At 36.1% G+C, this 19,288-nt stretch overlaps 1 pseudogene; it reads right to left on the reverse strand.

Annotated features, from left to right (window-relative positions):
• Positions 1 to 18,001: 18,001 nt before the first annotated feature.
• LOC105881107 (small ribosomal subunit protein eS27-like) lies at positions 18,002 to 18,550 on the reverse strand (annotated as a pseudogene).
• Between the last annotated feature and the right edge of the window lie 738 nt (positions 18,551 to 19,288).

The following is a 19,288-nucleotide window of genomic DNA, read 5'->3' on the forward strand; positions in this document are numbered from 1 at the left end:
TAAGTGACAACCAGATTCTCATGTCTGTTTTTTACATTCAATTTGTTGTAATAATGCTGCTCTGGTAGAAGCATGTGAACAAAATTCAGACTCACCAGACATGTAGTTAGAAAAGGGAGAACTGTTTTAGTAGGCATTTCAGATAATTTTGGATATCTTTTTTGATACTACACCAAAACTCAAGTGGTAGTTTTCTACAGATTGTTGCAATATTAAGTAGGAAATCATATTGATTAACTTTTTTTTTACTCTGTTACATTAAAATCCATTAGTCTATCTTGCATGTATCATGAATCCTTTATTGTTGTATGATTTTGCATTACCAAACATCAGTATTTGGAAAATATTGCTTCACTGAATTATGTAAAGCTTCTAAATGTTGACACATTATAAAATATCAAAAAACTCATCCATTAATAATACCACCAATCTAATTAGAAAAATGTTTAAATCAAGTTAATAGTGGTGAATACATATCTTTCAAAATTTTAGTTTTCACTGGAAAGTTCAAATTTTATCATGGGCAACAAATACTATCAGTTGTTTTCCTTGAAGTGACAGATTCACTTTATTCATTGTCAAGAGAATTTCTGCTGTATATTCAAGTTTGAATAATATCTATTAGTTATTCTTTCAAGTAAAATCATGTTCTAGGAAAAACTGGCTAGTTTAGCTTGCAACTCAAATAAATGCACAAATGTTTTTCCTCAAGACAACCATTTTACTTCAGTATAAGGGAGCATTTTCATTTTGTTATATAGACTATTAGAAAGATACATATTCAATATTAAGATTTAATAAAATCAATAAATACTTTTTATTGCTTCATCAAAGATTTTCAATTAGAATGACAAATTTTTAGACCAGAAGTGCACAGCATTTAAGAATATATTGATTACCAGTTCAGTTTGGTGTCACTGCCTTGATATTTACTAAGGCACCACCAATTTTATTCACCATTGCTTTTCCACCATCACTACAAATGTCAATGCACTAAAAAAGGCAAATAAAATCTTTGCATTATTATAAAAATAGTTTTGACCTCATGGATCCCCTGAAAGGATTTCAGGTACTACCGAAGTCTATGGACCATACATTAAAAACCACAGCTCTATGTAAATAGTCACTGGTGACTGTAACTACAAGAAACATTAGGACCTCATAGATATTAGAAGCTCTGAATTCTTGCCTGTAAGCCTTCTCTGACTGCTTTATCTATGGTATTATTTGTAAGATACCCATGCTGTGTATGTGTTATCATAAGGGTCCCTCAAGGTGAGTGTGTTTTAGTTGGGTGCTTTGTCTGCTGGCTGTTTTCACTTGCCTAGTTTCAGCTCTGCAGTCAACAATTACCTGGGTTCTTACAGTTATCTGTCCTTTTCTGTCCTGCCTAATTGGGTTGCTGAACTAGTCAAGAGCAGATACAGTGCCTTGTTCATCTTCCTAGCACATAATACTTAGGTCAGGCAAGGTTGGAGTTCAGTGAAGTAAAGGATAATAGGATAGTTGTCTTCCAAGATGATATTGCTTCTTTAGAAAAAGTATTAATAATAGATGGTGACGTGAAAATTATTTAAGACCCTAAGGTAGGATCATTTCTGGACAACATCACTCACTTGCTTTGTCAACTTTATTTTTCTCTTAAAAATACTAATGTCACAACGTTACTAAATAAAGGACATGCAGGCTGTCTGAATGTGCCTATCTATTATAGTTCCTTGTATTTTAGAGCACCAGAATTCAAAAGATGGCAAGAGGGCCCAATAGACCCCTAGTATAAATGTAAGTGCATCTGTATGTGTGTGGGTGTCTGCCTGCATTTGTGTGTTTTTTTAGATTATGCTTATCTCTCAGATAGACAAAATTCCTTTTTAATTACAAGAGAATTGTGTAAAAGTTTCTTTCATACAAATTGGTAAAAGATCTTGGTATTTCTTCAAATTTTGTGTGTGTCTTTAGCTGCACTAACTGAGGAAAGTCATGTAAAAACACTTGTTTGAATTTGTCTAAATGTGTGCTTACAAAGAATAATTCCTCAACTGTATTTGTTTTTCCCTTTGTTTCTGGCAAAAAATTAATGCAGTTGGCCCTTGAACAGCATGGGTTTGAACACATAGGTCCACTTATATGCAAATTTTTTTCAATAAATATATTGAAAACCTTTTTGGAGATTTGCAACAATTTGAAAAAAACTCACATATGAGCCACATAGCCTAGAATAATCCAAAAAATTAAGAAAATGTTAGGCATGTCATGAGGGCATGAAATATATGCAAATACTAGTCTGCTTTGTCATTTACTGCCATAAAATATACATAAATCTATTATAAAAATTAAATCTATTATAAAAAGTTAAAATTCACACACACAAACACTTATAGACTGTACATGGCACCATCACCATTGACATAAATGTAAACATGTAAAGATGCAGTATTAAATAATTGCATAAATTGACTGTAATACATACTGTACTATTATAATAATTTTGTAGCCACTTCTTGTTGCTACTGGAATCAGCTTAAATGTTGAGAGTATCCACTTAAAACACCACAAGATGCTAATCATCTTCTTTTGAGCATTTTGTTACCTTGTCAGTAAGGGACTTCCTTTTAAAATTATTTTTATATTGGATAATCCCCCTCCCCAGCCACCCAGAACCCCATGAGTTCAGCACCAAAGGTGTCAAAGTGGTCTACTTACCCCCAAACACAATATCTCTAATTCAGCCCTTAGATCAGGGGGTCATAAGGACCTTTAAGGCTCTTTACAAGAGGTGCTCTATGGAAAGGATTATCAACTCTATGGAAGACAAGCCCAATAGAGAGAACATCTTAAAAATCTAGAAGAATTACACCATTGAAGCTACCACCGTTGTTACAGAAAAATCTGTGAAAACCATCAAGCCTGAAATAATAAATTCCTCCTGGAGAAAACTGTGTCCAAATGTTGTGCATGACTTCACAGGATTTATAACAGAGCTAATCAAGAATATCATGAAAGACATTGTGGATATGGCAAAAAAAAAAAAAAGGTTGGGGGGGTAAAGGATTTCAAGATATGGTTCTTGGAGAAATTCAAGAGGTAATAGACACCACATCAGAGGAATTGATAGAATACAACTTGATGGAAATAAGTGTTGCTGAACCAGTGCAAGATGATGAGGAAGCAGATGTAATAGAAGCAGTGCCAGAAAACAAATTGACAGTAGAAAATCTGGTGGAAGGGTTTTAATTATTCAAGGCTGCCTATAATTTATTTTATGACATGGACCCTTCTATGATATGAGCACTGAAACTAAAGCAAAAGGTAGAAGAAGGATTGGTAATGTATAGAAGCATTTTCAGAGAAACGAAAAAAGAAATAGTCAAAGAGAAATTATGAAGTATTTCCATTAAGTTATACTCACTCAATGTACCTGCCTCTCCTGCCTCCCCTCACCTCTTTCAACTCGACCACACCTGAGATAGCAAGACCAACCCCTCCTCTTCCTCCTCCTCCTCAGCCTGTTCAACATGAAGACCAGGATGAACACCTTTATGATGCTTCACTTCCACTTAATGAATAGTAAATATATTTTTTCTTCCTTTTTCTTAATAATATTTTTTCTCTAGCATATTTATTATAAGAATACAATATATAATGAATATAATTTAAAAGATGTGTTAATCAAGTGCTTATGTTATCAGTAAGGCTTCCAGTGAACAGTAGGTTATTAGCAGTTTAAGTTTTAGGGGAATCAGAAGTTATGTGCAGATTTTTGACTGTGCAGAAGAGATTGGTTCTCCTAACCTCCCCCCCCACCATTGTTCAAGGGTCAACTGTATATCAATCAGTATTTGTGTATCTTGTTATGTTTTACAAATTACTTCGTGTACACTATAATTTTCTTTTATAATAATAACAGCTATTGTGCATGGAGGAATTTCTGTTTGCCAGTCACTAGGCTAGAAAACTAATATATACATAATTCGGTTTGGTGTTAAAAAGTCTATGAAGCAAGTATTATTATCACTCCCAATTTACAGATGAGAAAACTGAGGTTTAGGGGGTTAAATAACTTGGCCTTATAGCTAGTAAATTACAGAGGTAGAACTTAAGCCTGATTTTCTAACTTCAAAGCTTGGATCTTTTCCACTAAAGCACACTTTTGGAAATTTAATTTTACGTTACTCTTATTGAAAATACTCCAAATTCTTTATCAGAAGTTTGCTTCAAAACACTGTGGTTTGGGATTTGCTGTTCTTGGAAAGCTTATGAAAAGATTAAGAGTCTTAGGATTGATGTTATTTTTTAATAGTCTCAGAGCTAAGAGAAAATATTATCAAACCCTGAAATATTTGGTTAGGATGACAATCTTGGAAAAGGACTTGGTTAATGCCTTTAATAAACTGAGCATTTAGCTAGGTGTTAGGGTTTTTTAGAGGTTGTTGTATTTTCCCCCATATTTTAGCTATTTTTAATCATTTTTTAACATAATTTGTTAAATGCTATTTAAGCTATGTTTAGTAAACTAATGAAGCATAATATCCCAATTCCTATTATAGGTACAATAAAAATATATTTACAAATTCTTTAAATCAATGCCAAAATGTTTCAATTATGTGCTTGGAAAATTATATTCTCCCATATAATATTTGGTGATAACACACACAAAAAAATAGTGGCCTCAAGAGTGTGACCCAACAACTCACATGGGTTCATATTTTCTATTAAGATGAAGACAATAAGTCAATCCTTGCAGTGGCATCTGTAAGTCAGTAAATATTAACCTTTGTCAGATGTCTCAGTGTCAAATTTATAGTTAAAAAATTGAAACTTTTTAAATAAAATCCTCTCTCTGTGCAAATGGAGTTAGCTTAACATACCTGTCAATTTCCCCCTAATTCATTAGCAAATCATGTAATATTTACATATTATTCATTCAGGTGTTCATTTATTAAGTTAGGCCCCACCTTCAGAGTTTCTGATTCATGAGGTCTGAGGTAGGGTTCAAGAATTTGCATTTCTAGCAAATTCCAAAGTGATGCAGATGCTGCTGGCCCAGGGACCACACTTTGAGAATCCCTGTTCTAATATAATCAGGTTACACCAGACACTGAAATGTGAATTTTAATAACAAATTATTTATGCATGTGAATCTGTTGCCATCCCATTCATCAATGTATCAGTAAAGGTAACTGTGTTAAAGATTAGAAGTGCATTTATAGCAGAAAGAGAAAGAAAAAGAAAAAAGCAGGGGGAAGCCTCTAATAAATGACTTCAAATAACTGAGCAAACATGAGTAAAGGAAACAGAGAATCTTACTTTGCTGTGTTTGCACATCATCTTTTCTTAAAAGTCAATACAGGTTAGAAGTGCCATCGCTACACAAAGATAAGGACTTAACTACATTATATGTGGAAACAGAAGAAATAAAAAATATTAATGGGAGAAAGGAAATACAATCTTTTCTTCCTCAAGGTAAAAGGAACACTTTAAGCTTCGAATATCTTTAAGACATTGCATTTCATCCATATGTAACAGCGCTAGCCTTAAGTCTGATAAAGGTTAACTTCATGGAGCATGGAGGGCACCACTAAATGATCAATTACTTTAACAGGCAATCGAGACTCTTGTATTTACAGCTGTCCTTGGGGCTGCCATCCTCTCTAGAGCCCCCTTGGCCAGTTGGGCCACTGCAAACCTACCTCCTTCCTGTGGGCAACAGCCAAAGGTACACACAACTTTCTGCAATTGTAAGCAAGACCAGGAGTGCCCCTCTGACTCCTGAGCCTACAGAAACTTAACAAAATCACTACTAATATTCAGAAACAACTCTCACCCTCATGGTTAATAATGATGCTTGGGAAATGCTGGAATAATCTGAAATAAGAACCCGAAGTGAATGTATAATCCTAAATAGGTTTCTGTACTAGTTAGTAGTTTCATTTAGCTGTGTATTACAGTGACCCCCTACCCTTCTCAACAAGGGATAAAACATACATTTCATTCTTTCATGTAAAAGAGGTCCAGTCACAGACAGTCCTCTGTGACTGGACAGAGGACCACCTGGAAATCAGGTGGTTTCCTGAAATCATCTTTGTGACCCAGCAGTCCCAGGTATCAGCCATGTCCTCGTGGTCCAGGATGTACCGTGGGGGCTCCAGCTGATGTAGACACATTCTAGGCAGCAGGTTGAAGGAAATAAGAAAAAGGCCATGCTCCTACCCTTTGGGACTTTGTAAGTCTCATACAAAAGTCCCTCTTGCATCTCGCTGTCAGGGAGGTTAGGGAATGTGAACTGGGCAACAAGAACCTCAAGCAAAAATTTAGTTTCTATTGTTAGTACTAAAGAGAAAGAGAAATATGGAAAATGGATAAGCATATAGTAATCTTAGCCATCAGATCCAAGAACATTAAAATTCTTACTTTCTACCATAGAAAGTGTTAAAAAGGGGCAGCATCTCAAAACAATGTGGTCTCACATTTTGGGAAACAACAGAGCTACTTGAAGTACTTGTTAAAGTTCAGAATCCAGGTGCCCATGAGCACTCGCAGGTGGTTATGGTTATTTAGGAGGTGCCAAGGACCACGCTTTGAGAATCGCTGCTTTACAGCTTCATTGCTATTTGGCTGTTGCTGCCTGGGAGATGTCATTGATCATTCTTTTAAAACTCTTTTATTCTCCATAATTAGATCTTGCCAATAGGTTGGACTAACTCCCCAAATGTTTGTCCCATCAGCACAGCAAAGCTGGAACAATAACGACAGGTGGGTTTTAGCAATGCCGTAAGTCCTTCCTTGAAGGCGGGAGTCAGAGAGCCTCCCCAGGAGGAGTTAACCTGGACTCAGAGTGGAGCGGCAGAGCGATGCCTGTCGGTGACTTCGATGGCCAGAAGCAGCCAGGGTCAGCCACAACAGTCAATCTAACAGTGAGCGATTTATATAGCCAAGTAGAATCTCAGGAGCTTTATTCCCTAGCCCTTGCTCGGCCTCCTCTTTAACACTCAGGTAAATGTCAAAAATGGACCTAGGGATTATAGCTGACAAGGGGTAAATGCCTTCATGTCGTCCTCCAAAGGTTAAGGTTTCCCAGACTTAGGTGGAAGCCCCAATCTCCAATAACCATTAATCCACTCTACACTGGTAGGAGTGAGCATATTTATGACTACAGTCACTAAAGGGTGAAATAAAGATTAGTTTTTAGTTAGGAACGCTAAGCTTTTGAGATCAATACAAACTCACTGCTGAAATCAATCTAAAGTTTGGAATTTTTAAGTAAAGATTTACTAGGTTTCCTTGTACAGTTAATTTTCCAAAGGGAAAATCAGTTCAGAAATGTAACACAGTAATCAAATTGAGAAAACACTAGTCAGTCTGTGAACTGACCTTGGTTATGTGCATATCAAGTAAGTATGTAAAGCAATAAAAATGCCCATAATGTGGATTGTAAATTTGCCAATAAACAGGTAAAACCAAAATACACATATAGATTTACATGATAAGAATACTAGCAGCTACATTTGCCTATTTGAAAACATGAATAATCAATAGACATTAATAATGAAGTTATCCATGCATTTCCCTATTACTGTGCATATTAAGTGTTTCAATTATTTCTATTTAGTTTGATAGATAAATGTATAGCCATATTTTATGAAAGCCTTCAAAAAGGATATAGGATTGTGCTTGAAAGCAAAAGCTACTGTTTGGATGAAAGAGCAAGTGGACTGGAAATACATAGCTTGTTATAGTCCTCTACTGTTCATGTTTGATGCATGTATACAATTTATTATGCAATTTCTTGAGATTTGACAAAGTAATTGTCTGGCAAACCACAGCTTTAATGATTTTTTTTCTGTTTCATATGAAAAGGCTGTAGGTATTTTAGGAAAATGACTTAATAGATCAGTGTCTATAATTACTCTTTTGCTTGTTATATATCTGTAGGTTGTGGAGACCCAGAGATATTTTCAGAGGAGTGTGATTCCATGTAGTAAATTCATTTTCTTCAGCAGAGTAAGTGCATGAAAGCTTACAGTAAGCTATAACTTCAGAAATTATTTAAGCTACCCTTGGGTCCTTATAGTGGAACTGCATATCTTCTCAATAGGGTATGGAGAAGAAGGAACACGAGAGCACCTCCAATTCGAAGAAGATACTGAAAGACAGGCACAACCTCCAGTTAATTTCTGACTAGGCTATTGTAATAACAGGTTGGGGTTATCTGCAGTTGTTAGAGTGTGGAATTATCAGCTAAACTCTAACTGACTCTGCAGCTAAGATTCATTTGCCACTGTTTGCTGCCTGGATGCCAGAGTCAGACTCCTAAAGCCCATTTGCCTAAAACCTACTCCTTCCATTCATTCTGTGCTTCTGAGCAGAGCTGTACAGGAATTTGGGTTCTGGGATTGATGTTGTCCTCTTTGAAACATTTAGAGGGCACAACAAAATATTTTTATTTGCTTAATGTTGGCATCTGCCACCTGGTGCCACACGCTTGGGAAATGTACAAAGCCACTGAGCAAATATGAGTACCTATCCTTAAATAGTAAAATCCACATGGGATGTAGGAGACAGGTAATATTTTTTACTCCACTAAAGCTATTACATACATCCTAAAACAATATTTTAACAGGTCATACTCTCCCAGGATAGGTAAAGTAATTCTTAAGTTTTAGAAATTGGACATATACAGTAATTACACATACTCCATATATGTATGTCTACAAATACATAGATATGTGTTGTGTGAATATGTATATTTGTATGTAACATGCACAACACATGTGTACATACATATGTGCAGATAAAATCACCATGTCTACATCAGGATAGAGAACTAGACCACTTAAAATGTTGTTCAGATGTTTTGATCAATGATACATTGTTTTCCAAAATAATATGGTAATTTTTAAATTCTTTTGGTAAATTTTGTTTTAAATAAGTGATTCATTTAGCAATCACGATCCACCCTCAGATTCTGAGTGTGGAAGTCAGGTGACCATTCAAATAAAGCAATTTGGAGTGGGAATAGCTGGGTTGCCATCATGAATCTGTATGATTTCAGGAAAAGCCAGATTAGAATAGTGATACTGGAAGAGTTTCTGGTTTTCTGCAGATTTCAGAACAATACTGATGAGTGACAGCATGCTTAGATGATCAAATTTTCTAGCAGTGCAAGTTCTTCCACTGTAAAAACCTCAAAGCATTTGTTCTAAAAATCAATACATGAGCATAAAAGTCATCTTACATGTAACATTAAATGTTTTATTGAATGAATGAATGAATGAATGAATGATGAATGCATAGTGAGATCCATTTATATATCAGCACAAGAGGAACAAGCAAGTCCCAGTGGTGACAACCTGATTTCCTAAGTGGCTCCAAATAGTAAATTTGGTCCTTGGGAGCCACAGGATTCTTCTAGGCCAGTAAGGGAGGAAGCTATACAAACAGAAGAAGTTCTAAGAGCCCAGGACTTCTAGGAGGAGAACTGTGAAAGTATGACTCTGAGAACTTCAAATCTTCATTTCATAAGAAAAGATTCCTGAAATACAAAGAACTAAAGAAAAATCTATATTCAGTCCTACATCTTTGTGCATCAGAAGAATCTATCTATTTCCATGGCTACTTGTTACAGACTTGACAAGATTCTCAAAGAAGCAAATAGATATAGGGGCAGATACATCTTCTGTGGTGTCTAACATTAAAAATTTTAAAAAGTTAGCAATACCACAAACATCGCAAAATCAAGAAATTGATTAGCTCCCTGGCACACCTCTGTAATACTCTTTTCCCAGACATTTTGTCTTCATGGTCTTTCACTGCCCAATGACAAAGATTTTGTAATACCATTTTCTAGAGAAAAAAAAAAGAGAGAGAAATTAGCTAGTCTTTCTCCTAATATGATTGATTAAAATTTGTTTTTCATTATAAATAGCTTAGAAACTTTCTTTCAGCTTCCCAACAGTTTCCCTACAGTCTTCCTATAGTTTCGTGTCTTGATGCTGTGTAGGTCAGCACTAGAGGAGGTCAGAATATTTCTGGTAGTCATTCCTCTATCAGGGCAGCTGGCAATGACTTCATTCTACGTGGAAATAATTATGAACCACAGAAATACATCCTACTACATCAATGCACACTACATTCTCAAATCTACTTCCCTTTAGTCATGTTTCCAAAATACCTACAACCCCTCCAAAGCCATCTGACATGAGGGGAAGTCAAAGTGGAAATAGAGAGCAATCTCAGTTGATTGCAGTAAAATGTCTCATTTTTGCAAATTTTACACATAGCTAGAGCACCCTCATAGAGCCTTGGAAGGGGCCATGAGAGAGAAGGGCCTTCCAGGTGTATAGCTGTCTTTGATTACTCAATTTAGATATAGTTTATCTGAGTTGGGAAGCCCAATACTTCTGCTTATTTCAAGAGAATTCATCCAGGCCCTGCATTATAAACTGGGAGCCCATATCTCATGCACCAATCAGTGTTCCAAGAAAATAAAAATTCAGAATATGAACTTTTGTTTGGGCAAAATTCTGGGCCTGTATAGAAAAACTGTTCTCTGAACCAGATGGTGCTGAGAGACCAAAGAATGACCCAGAAAAGTCCAGACTGGTGAGTTAAATGAGTTTATTAGAGGTTATATACACAGGGCATTCACTCCTGGGCAGCCCCAGACTTCTCCAGGAAGTAAAATCCCCACTTCCCATTGGGGTACCTTAAATTTCTTATTAGTGAATGACATGGAGTCTTCCCTGATGCCATTGTACGTACACAGGTTAAATACATTAGGCATGTGCAGTATATCCAGTGTGTGTCTTTATGTTACCCATGTTAAGGATTTTCCTCTAGGTGGGGATTTTAGTAGCTAAATGAGCTAATAGGTATTATAAGACAGCAAAAGTGGGAGCAGTCTCAGATGGTTTACAAGGATGTGCTTACTGGTGGCCTTGCAGTTTTCCTTGGTATTTTCCATGTTTATCTTAAGGCATTTTCCTTAGATGTCAACTTTACCAGTGAGGAATCTCTTTCTTTTCCCTCAACTTCAGAGCTAGAAAGGACATTAGCAATCACACAATCCTCCTCCCACCCCACAGATGATTAAACTGAAATCCAAGAAAAATTAACACGTGGGCAGACTTATTTCTCAGTTCTCTTGTGAATCAATTATTCAGGGTTCATCAAATTGACATTGAGTATTTTCCATGTATAGGGCATTTTCCCACTAAATCCTCACAATTAGCTTATGGAACAAGTGAACTTCATTTTACCTATGAGAAAGCTGAATCTCAGAGAAATTAAGTGTCTTGCCTTCTCACAATTAGAAAATTGTATAGTTGGAATTTTAAAACAAACACTTTCCAGAGTTTCCAGTGCACATTCTTTACATTCATTTTTTTCTTCATTTCTTCTTTTTTTGTATAGACAGTCTCACTCCATCGCCCAGGCTGCAGAGCAGTGGCACAATCATACCTCACTGCATCCTCGAACTCCTGGCCTCAAATAATCCTCCCATCTCAGCTCCCTGAGTAACAGGTTTACAGGCACACATCACTGCACCCAGCTAATTTTTAATTTTTTTTGTAGAAATGGGATCTTTCTATGTTGCCCAGGCTGGTCTCAAACTCCTAGCCTCAAGTGATCCTCCAGCCTCAGCCTCCCAAAGTGCTGGGAGTACAGGTGTGAGCCACTGCACCTGGTCCAGAATTCCCATTCTTGACCATTACACTATACCACTTCCAATCGCCTACATGGGTATGATATCCTTCCACTGAAGATAATGTAAATCATAGTTCTTTTTTGTATTATTTTATTATTTTCCTTTTCCTTCTTTTTTTCTGCATTGTTTTATTACTTAACAAATTATTTGTACATTTCATAGCTTTCTTGATCATTACAGTCCCCTAAAAAAATTAATGTTGTAGGAATTAGTATTATCCAATTTACAAATGAGAAAACTAAGGTTTTGAGATGCTGGGATACTTAGATTACCAATAATGCTTGAGGTGACCCTCAAGTCCATTTTCTTTCTATACTAGATCATATGCGATTTCCCCCTACTCCCACTAGGCATTGAACTGTTAGGTGAACTGAAGCTACAACTGCTCCAGTTCTAAGACCTTCCAATTGTCATCAGGAACCATGGTTTATAGAAGTAAGAACAGGCTAGACAGGGATACTTTTTCTTACAGCTTTTTCCCAATGGGTCTGTGTTTGAGATCTCCCTCTAAGGTTACAGGATCCTGACATTTCTCCCATCCTATTGAAGATGTTGGCCTTGAATTGCAAAGTATTCACATTCTGTATGTTACACAAAACGTATTTGAAGTATAACCCTAGTACATTATAAATATAAAAAGGGTTACTAAAGGATGTAGTTTATTCCTCCATTAGAGTACCTGCGTACGTCCTGTGAGAGTGCAGTGTACTCTGTGGTCTCATCAACCCCAATGTAGGGACCCTGTCTTGCCTGTTCTTCCTTCTCCCCATGTTTTTCCCACATAAATATGTTAGGTTATAATAAACTTATCAGGTAATACATTAGAGTTGGAGACATGAGTATGAACTCATGTTTACCTTAATATGGATATAGATGGTTACATATATAAACATGTATAGTAGATATGTATGCATAAAGGGCTTATCTTTCAGCTCAAAGGATCAAAAAGAAACTGCACCCCAGTAGCAATAAGCACACTTGATATTCAGATCTTTATTTCCAATACCATTCTCCAATAACAGGAAACAGTGTTCTTTGGAGAATTAGTTGATTCTAAGATTGGGGCATAAAATATACAAAATGAGCCTGCAGTGTCTTGCTGTGCTAGAAAGTAAGGATGTGAAGAAAGAGAGAGAGACAGAGAGAGAAAGAGAGAGAGAGAGAGAGAAAGAAAGAAAAAGGAAGGAAGGAAGGAAGGAAGGAAGGAAGGAAGGAAGGAAGGAAGGAAGGAAGGAAGGAAGGAAGGAAGGAAGGAAGGAAGGAAGGAAGGAAGGAAGGGAAGGAACTATTTTAAAGGGACACAGGATCCAACTGAAAGAGTTCCCAATGGCCAAAACTGTAATAGTTTGAGCAGAAAAATAAATGAAGTTGTATTAGATTATAACACAAAGTATAAAATAAATGTCAATGAGTTCATATTAATGTAAACAGATGATCTAATAAATAAATAAATGGGGAGAAATAGACAAATTTTCCTTGCAGAGGAACTTCAATAATTTATGCAGATACTCCACTCTTAAGGAACTAGAGTATTACTCTCCACTCCTTACTGGTGTGCTGTGCATAGTGACTTCTTTCCTAGAAATACAGCATGGAAAGACAGGTTTTTTTTAAAGAGTACCTTTACTATGGAGAAAACTAACAAACACTATCTCAGCTAGATTATCAAGTTTAACATCAGCAGTGATAAGTCATATTTATCACATGTATCCTTGACTTTACATGATGAAAATGGGACTTTATCACTCTGATTCTTCTCTCAAGAACCCATAAGCCCAGTCTAATCATGAGGAAAACATCAGACAACTTCCAACTGAGGAACATTCTACAAATTACCTGACAGTACTCCTCAAAATCATCAAGGTCACTTAAAACAAGGACAGTCTGAGAAATTGTCCAGCCAAAAGGAACCTAAGAAACATGACAACTAAATGTAATATGGCCTCCTGGATGGGATCCTGTAACAGAAAAAGGACATTATAAAAAAAACTAAGGAAATCTAAATAATCGATGCTTGGGCTAATATTAATTCATCAGCATTATTCATTAATTATAACAAATGCACTATATTAATGGAATATGTTAATAATAGGGGAAACTGGGCACCAGGTATATGGTAACTTTGTGTTATACTCTTAATTTTTCTGTATCTAAATCTTTTCTGAAATTTTAAAAGTTTATTTCAAAAGTACTCTGTATCTTATAAAATATAAATACATTTTTATATTAATAATAGTTTCAAAAAACAAATTTGGCACATACCAACACTTACCCATGCTGAGAAATATTAACTTTGGGGAACTCTATTCCCCCTTCCCCCACAACAAATGTGGGGGAAGGGGGAATAGAGAGAGACAGAGAATTTCACCTTCAAAATTAAATTAGGCTATGCATGTAACCTTAAATCATTATACTTGAGTTTTCCCCCAAACACCTACAGTGCATGTTCATTAATGGGAAAATAAGCATTTACATATAAGATTCAACTGACAAATTTTACCCACCTTAGAGATGCTATAGAATTTTGTGTCAATAGTATATACATTTCAGGTTTCTGAAGACAGTTACAATTGAAAGCATGTCTTAAAGATGAAAACACTAAAGATCTGCATTTTACACAATAAGAATGTTCTTGATATTCTTTCTGAAAGTATTTGGCTTTTTTTTTTTTTTTTGACAACTGTTAGGAAGCCAAGGAAGTTAATACACATAAAATGGGATAAAGCAAGACCAAATATTCTAGGAAGTGAAATTAAATCCCCACAGAAAACTTAAATCAGTCTTTATGTTGACTCATGTTTTACTCTATTATTGAGCTCAATAAGATGTAAAGACAAAATGAAAAGCATCCCTGTAATCCTGGCACTCTGGGAGGCTGAGCTGGCAGGATCCCTTGAGGTCAGGAGTTTGAGACCAGCGTGAGCAAGAGTGAGACCCCATCCCTCCTGAAAATAGAAAAAAATTAGGTAGGCATGGTATATATACCTGTAGTCCCAGCTACTTGGGAGGCAGAGGCAGGAGGATGGTTTGAGCCCAAGAGTTTGAGGTTGCAGTGGCTATGAGGATGCCACTGCATTCTAGCTAGGACAACAGAGTCTCAAAAAACAATAATAATAATAATAAACATCCAAGTCAGATTTACCATGTTGTAGTAGCTGTGGCTACATGTTACTGTTGGATTTTGAGAAAATATATTCTTTAATTAGTGGGTTGCCTTTAAGCATATGAAATACTCATCAGAATTCTTTAATGATTTGTAACCTCAGCCAATCAACTCCCCATATTTATCCACATTTTCAGACAATACTTCAACAATATTGTAAAATATTACTTATAGAATTTGAACAATTTGGACAACTTTGCTGAAATACTATGAAATATGGTATTATAAAATAAAAAATAGAAATAGGATAAGGTGTACTGAGGTGGGCTGGAGGAATGAGGAAGATGTGGTAAAAGGGATAAGACAAAATAGCAGATTCTGATATACTAGACATGAACTTGTCTTTTGCAGCAACATGGATGGAACTGGAGGCCATTATCTTAAGTGAAATATTTCAGAAACAGAAAGTCAAATACTGCAGGTTCTCACAAGTCAGAGCTAAATAATGTATACATGTGGACATAGAGTGGAACAATAGACATTGGAGACTCAGAAACATGGGAAGGTGGGAGGGGTATGAGGCATGAGAAACTACCTAATGAGTACAATGTACATTATTCAGGTGATGGTTACACAAAAAGCCCAGACTTCACCGCTATGCAAACATATCCATATAACAAAATTGCACTTGCACCCCCTAAATCTATAAAACTTAAAAAAAATAATAAACAGAGCAACAGAGGAAGATTATTCTGAAAATGGAAAGTTGGAGAGATTTGCACTAATGTCAAAGAAGCTGAGAGCAGCAATAAACACCTCAAGGTATGAACAGGTCACCTGTGAGGAAATCTAGCACTGCAGTCAAGGTGATATATTCTTATAATGATATAACATTTGATTATTGGGCATGTAGGAATTGGCCTAAGAAACTTAGATAATTTCTTTCCGTTAACTATAAAAAGTGTCAATGGGCTGCTGAATATTCCAACACGGCGATACATATCTTCATTTTTTAAAATTAGTAAGAGAAAGAAAAAAACTATCACCATAAATTTTAAAAATTTGTGGGTGGAGAGGATGATTTTAATAATTTGCAAATTTGGATGATAACTCTTTATGATAAAGATGCATTGTCTTGTTTATAGGAAAAGAGTTCCACACCTTTCTTTAATGAGTATTCAGAATATGACATTTCTGCACTAAAACCAATATTTCCCCATAAACTGCAAACCTTTAAAAACTTTTGATGCATATAAAATAATTTGTGAATATATATATAATATAATTTCTGTCAATGCACTCAAAAAACTTTCACAATTTTTATATGTTATTTATATCTGCCTACTTCCACAAATATGACTGGGTAAATATCTCTGGCCTTGAGGATGCAAACAGGTGGAAAACCATACCATGCTCATGGGTAGGCAGAATCAACATAGTTAAAATGTTTATACTATCCAAAGTGATCTACAGATTCAATGCAATCTCTATTAAAATATCAACATCATTTTTTGCAGATCTAAAAAAATAATCTACGCTTGGTATGGAACCAGAAAAGACCCCATATAGCCAAAGCAATCTTAAGCAAAAAGAAACAAATTGGGAGACATCAATTTACCAGATTTCAAGCTATACTACAAGGCTGTAGTAAGTAAAACAGCATGTTACTGGCATGAGAACAGAGACATAGACCAATGGAATGGAACTGAGAACCCAGATATAAAACCATCCTCATATAGCTGTCTAATCTTTGACAAAACAGACAAAAACATACACTGGGGAAAAGAATCCTTATTCAATAAATGATGCTGGGAAAATTGGATATCCACATGTAGAACACTGAAACAGCATCTGCACCTTTCACCTCTCACAAAAATCAACTCACAGTGGATAACAGACTTAAACCTAAGGCATGAAACTAAGAATTCTAAAAGAAAATGTTGGAAAAAGTCTTACAGTCACTGGCCTAGACAAAGAATTTATGAGGAAGAATCCAAAGGCAATCATAGCAAAACAAAAATAAATAAATGGGACCTGATCAAATTAAAAGGCTTCTGCACAGCCAAGAAAACTATCATGAGGGCAAACAGACAGCTTGCAGAGTGGGAGAAAATATTCACATGCTACACATCCAATGAAGAGCTGATAACTACAACCTGTATCAAAGTCAGGTAAATCAGCAAGAAAAAATCAAACAATCCTATCAAAAAGTGGAGAAAGGACATGAACAGAAACTTTTCAAAAGAAGATAGACTAATGGCTAACATCTGAAAAAATGTTCAGCATCTCTAATCATCAGGGAAATGTGAATCAAAACCACAATGAGATATCACTTATCTCCACTGAGAATGGCCTTTATCAAAAAGTCCCAAAACGATAAATGTTGGCATGGGTGCAGAGAGATAGGAACACTCATACACTGCTAGTGGGACTGCAAACTAATATAATCTCTGTGGAAAGTAATATGGAGAAACCTCAGAGAGCTTCAAGTAGAACTACTATTTGATCCCACAAACCCATTACTGGGCATCTACCCAAGGAAAAAAAGAAATTCTATAAAAAAAAGACTTCTGCACTCAGATGTTCATAGCAGCACAATTCACAATTACAAAGATGTGGAAACAACCCAAGTGCCAATCAATATGTGAGTGCATTAATAAAATGTGGTATATGTACACCATGGAGTTCAACTCAAGCCACAGAAAACAATGGTGTTTTAGCACCTCTTCTTGTATTATCTTGGATAGAGCTGGAACCCATTCTACTAAGTGAAGTATCCCAAGAATGGAAAAATAAGCACCACAGGTACTCAGCAAATTGGTATTAACTGATCAACACTTATGTGCACATAAAGTAGTAGCATTCATCGGGTGTCAGGCCGGTGAGGGGCGGGGGGAAGAGAGGATGGGTATATTCATACCTAATGAGTGCAGTGCGCACCTTCTGGGGGATGGGCACGCTTGAAGCTCTGACTCAGGTGGGGCAAAGGCAATATATGTAACCTAAACATTTGTAGCCCCTGTAATATGCTGAAATAAAAAGAAAAAAATATCTCTGGCCTCCAGCCTCTGAGCAGTTTTCAGGAGAAGAAGAGTATGTTTCTCTTTACTGTCTAAACCTTCAGCTTATCCCCAAAATCACTAAGAAAGTTTCCAGTTTTATTTCTAGTCACTTCTAGTCACTTCTCAGTGCAGTTCTATATGGTAGCTAAATGAGGGAAGTGCTGTCTCTTCCAAATATGGGAAAACTGAGACCTGAAAAAGAAAAGTGATTTGTCTAGACTCACAGATAATGTCAGAGACAGAAGCCAAAGTGCAACATCCTCTTTCATCTCAGTCATTGTCATGACGGCCTGGTGCCAAATAGCTACTTTTCAGAGTCAGGAATATATTCAGCCACCTATCATTAATAACAAATAGCCTTAATTTTTTAATATCCCAAATGTGTTTATTGTATGGTTTCTCTATAATCTTCATCCAGGGTGCTTTTAGTGCTGCTTCCTTTTGCGGGAACATGCTTCTGTAATCTTTGCTTTTTCCTCCTGTAGGCTGTCAGAATAGAGTGGTGCAGCCAACACACAAAACTACCCTTTGTGCATGGCTAAAGGCCCTGGTGATTTTACATAATTCTAGGAATTTCACATCCATAAAGTAGGAATTGGGCCTCTGCACCAGTCACTTCTTGTGTTTCCTCCCCTCCTCTACTGAAGAGAGATGAAGGAGATCCTTTGCAAGAGGCATGTTCTCCTGGGTAGGTCATTGCCTTTTGAAAGCATAAATATCTTTAATTTTTAATTACTCAAGACATGTGCATAAAAATTCAATGTCCCCAAAGTTCAAAGGGTGGTGATTTTTAAAACAAAATGAATCACAAGATCTAAAAAGCGAATGAAAAAATAGTGGTACTTCTGTTAAAGTGACAAGTTGCCTCTTCAATGGCATCATGAATCATTACAACCCTAAGAAAAGTAAATTTCTTTATTCTTTCCTCCAATATTTGTTGAGCACTAGGCATAATCTGCAGGAAAGAAAACTAAGATGATAATTCTCTAGCTACATTTATTTATTTTTTATTTAATAAACGTTCACATAGCACTCATTGTGTATCTGGCACTATTCTAAGTGCTTTACAAACATTTACAAAAGTTTAAACATCATATAATCCTTTGAGGTAGGTCCGATAATTATTGTATTCTCAGATGAGGAAAACGGGCAGAGAGAGGTTACTCACCCAATGTCACACAGGAAGCAGCGGAGGTAAGATTCAAACCTGGGGCTGGAGGCAGGGCTGAGGCTGCTTCCAGATTCCATTCAGAGACTCGCAATGCTATGTTATCCTTGTTTAGTAGCTGAATTAATATTTCCACAAAAGTAATGACTCTTCAAATTTTTGGAGACTTTCACTCCCTCATTTTCCATCAAGCTCTTATCTACATGTTGTAATAATAATTTCACAATAGTACAAAGATTTTATTAATT

Source organism: Microcebus murinus, chromosome 17 (genome assembly GCF_040939455.1).
Source record: "Microcebus murinus isolate Inina chromosome 17, M.murinus_Inina_mat1.0, whole genome shotgun sequence".
In the NCBI taxonomy this organism is placed as follows: domain Eukaryota; kingdom Metazoa; phylum Chordata; class Mammalia; order Primates; family Cheirogaleidae; genus Microcebus; species Microcebus murinus.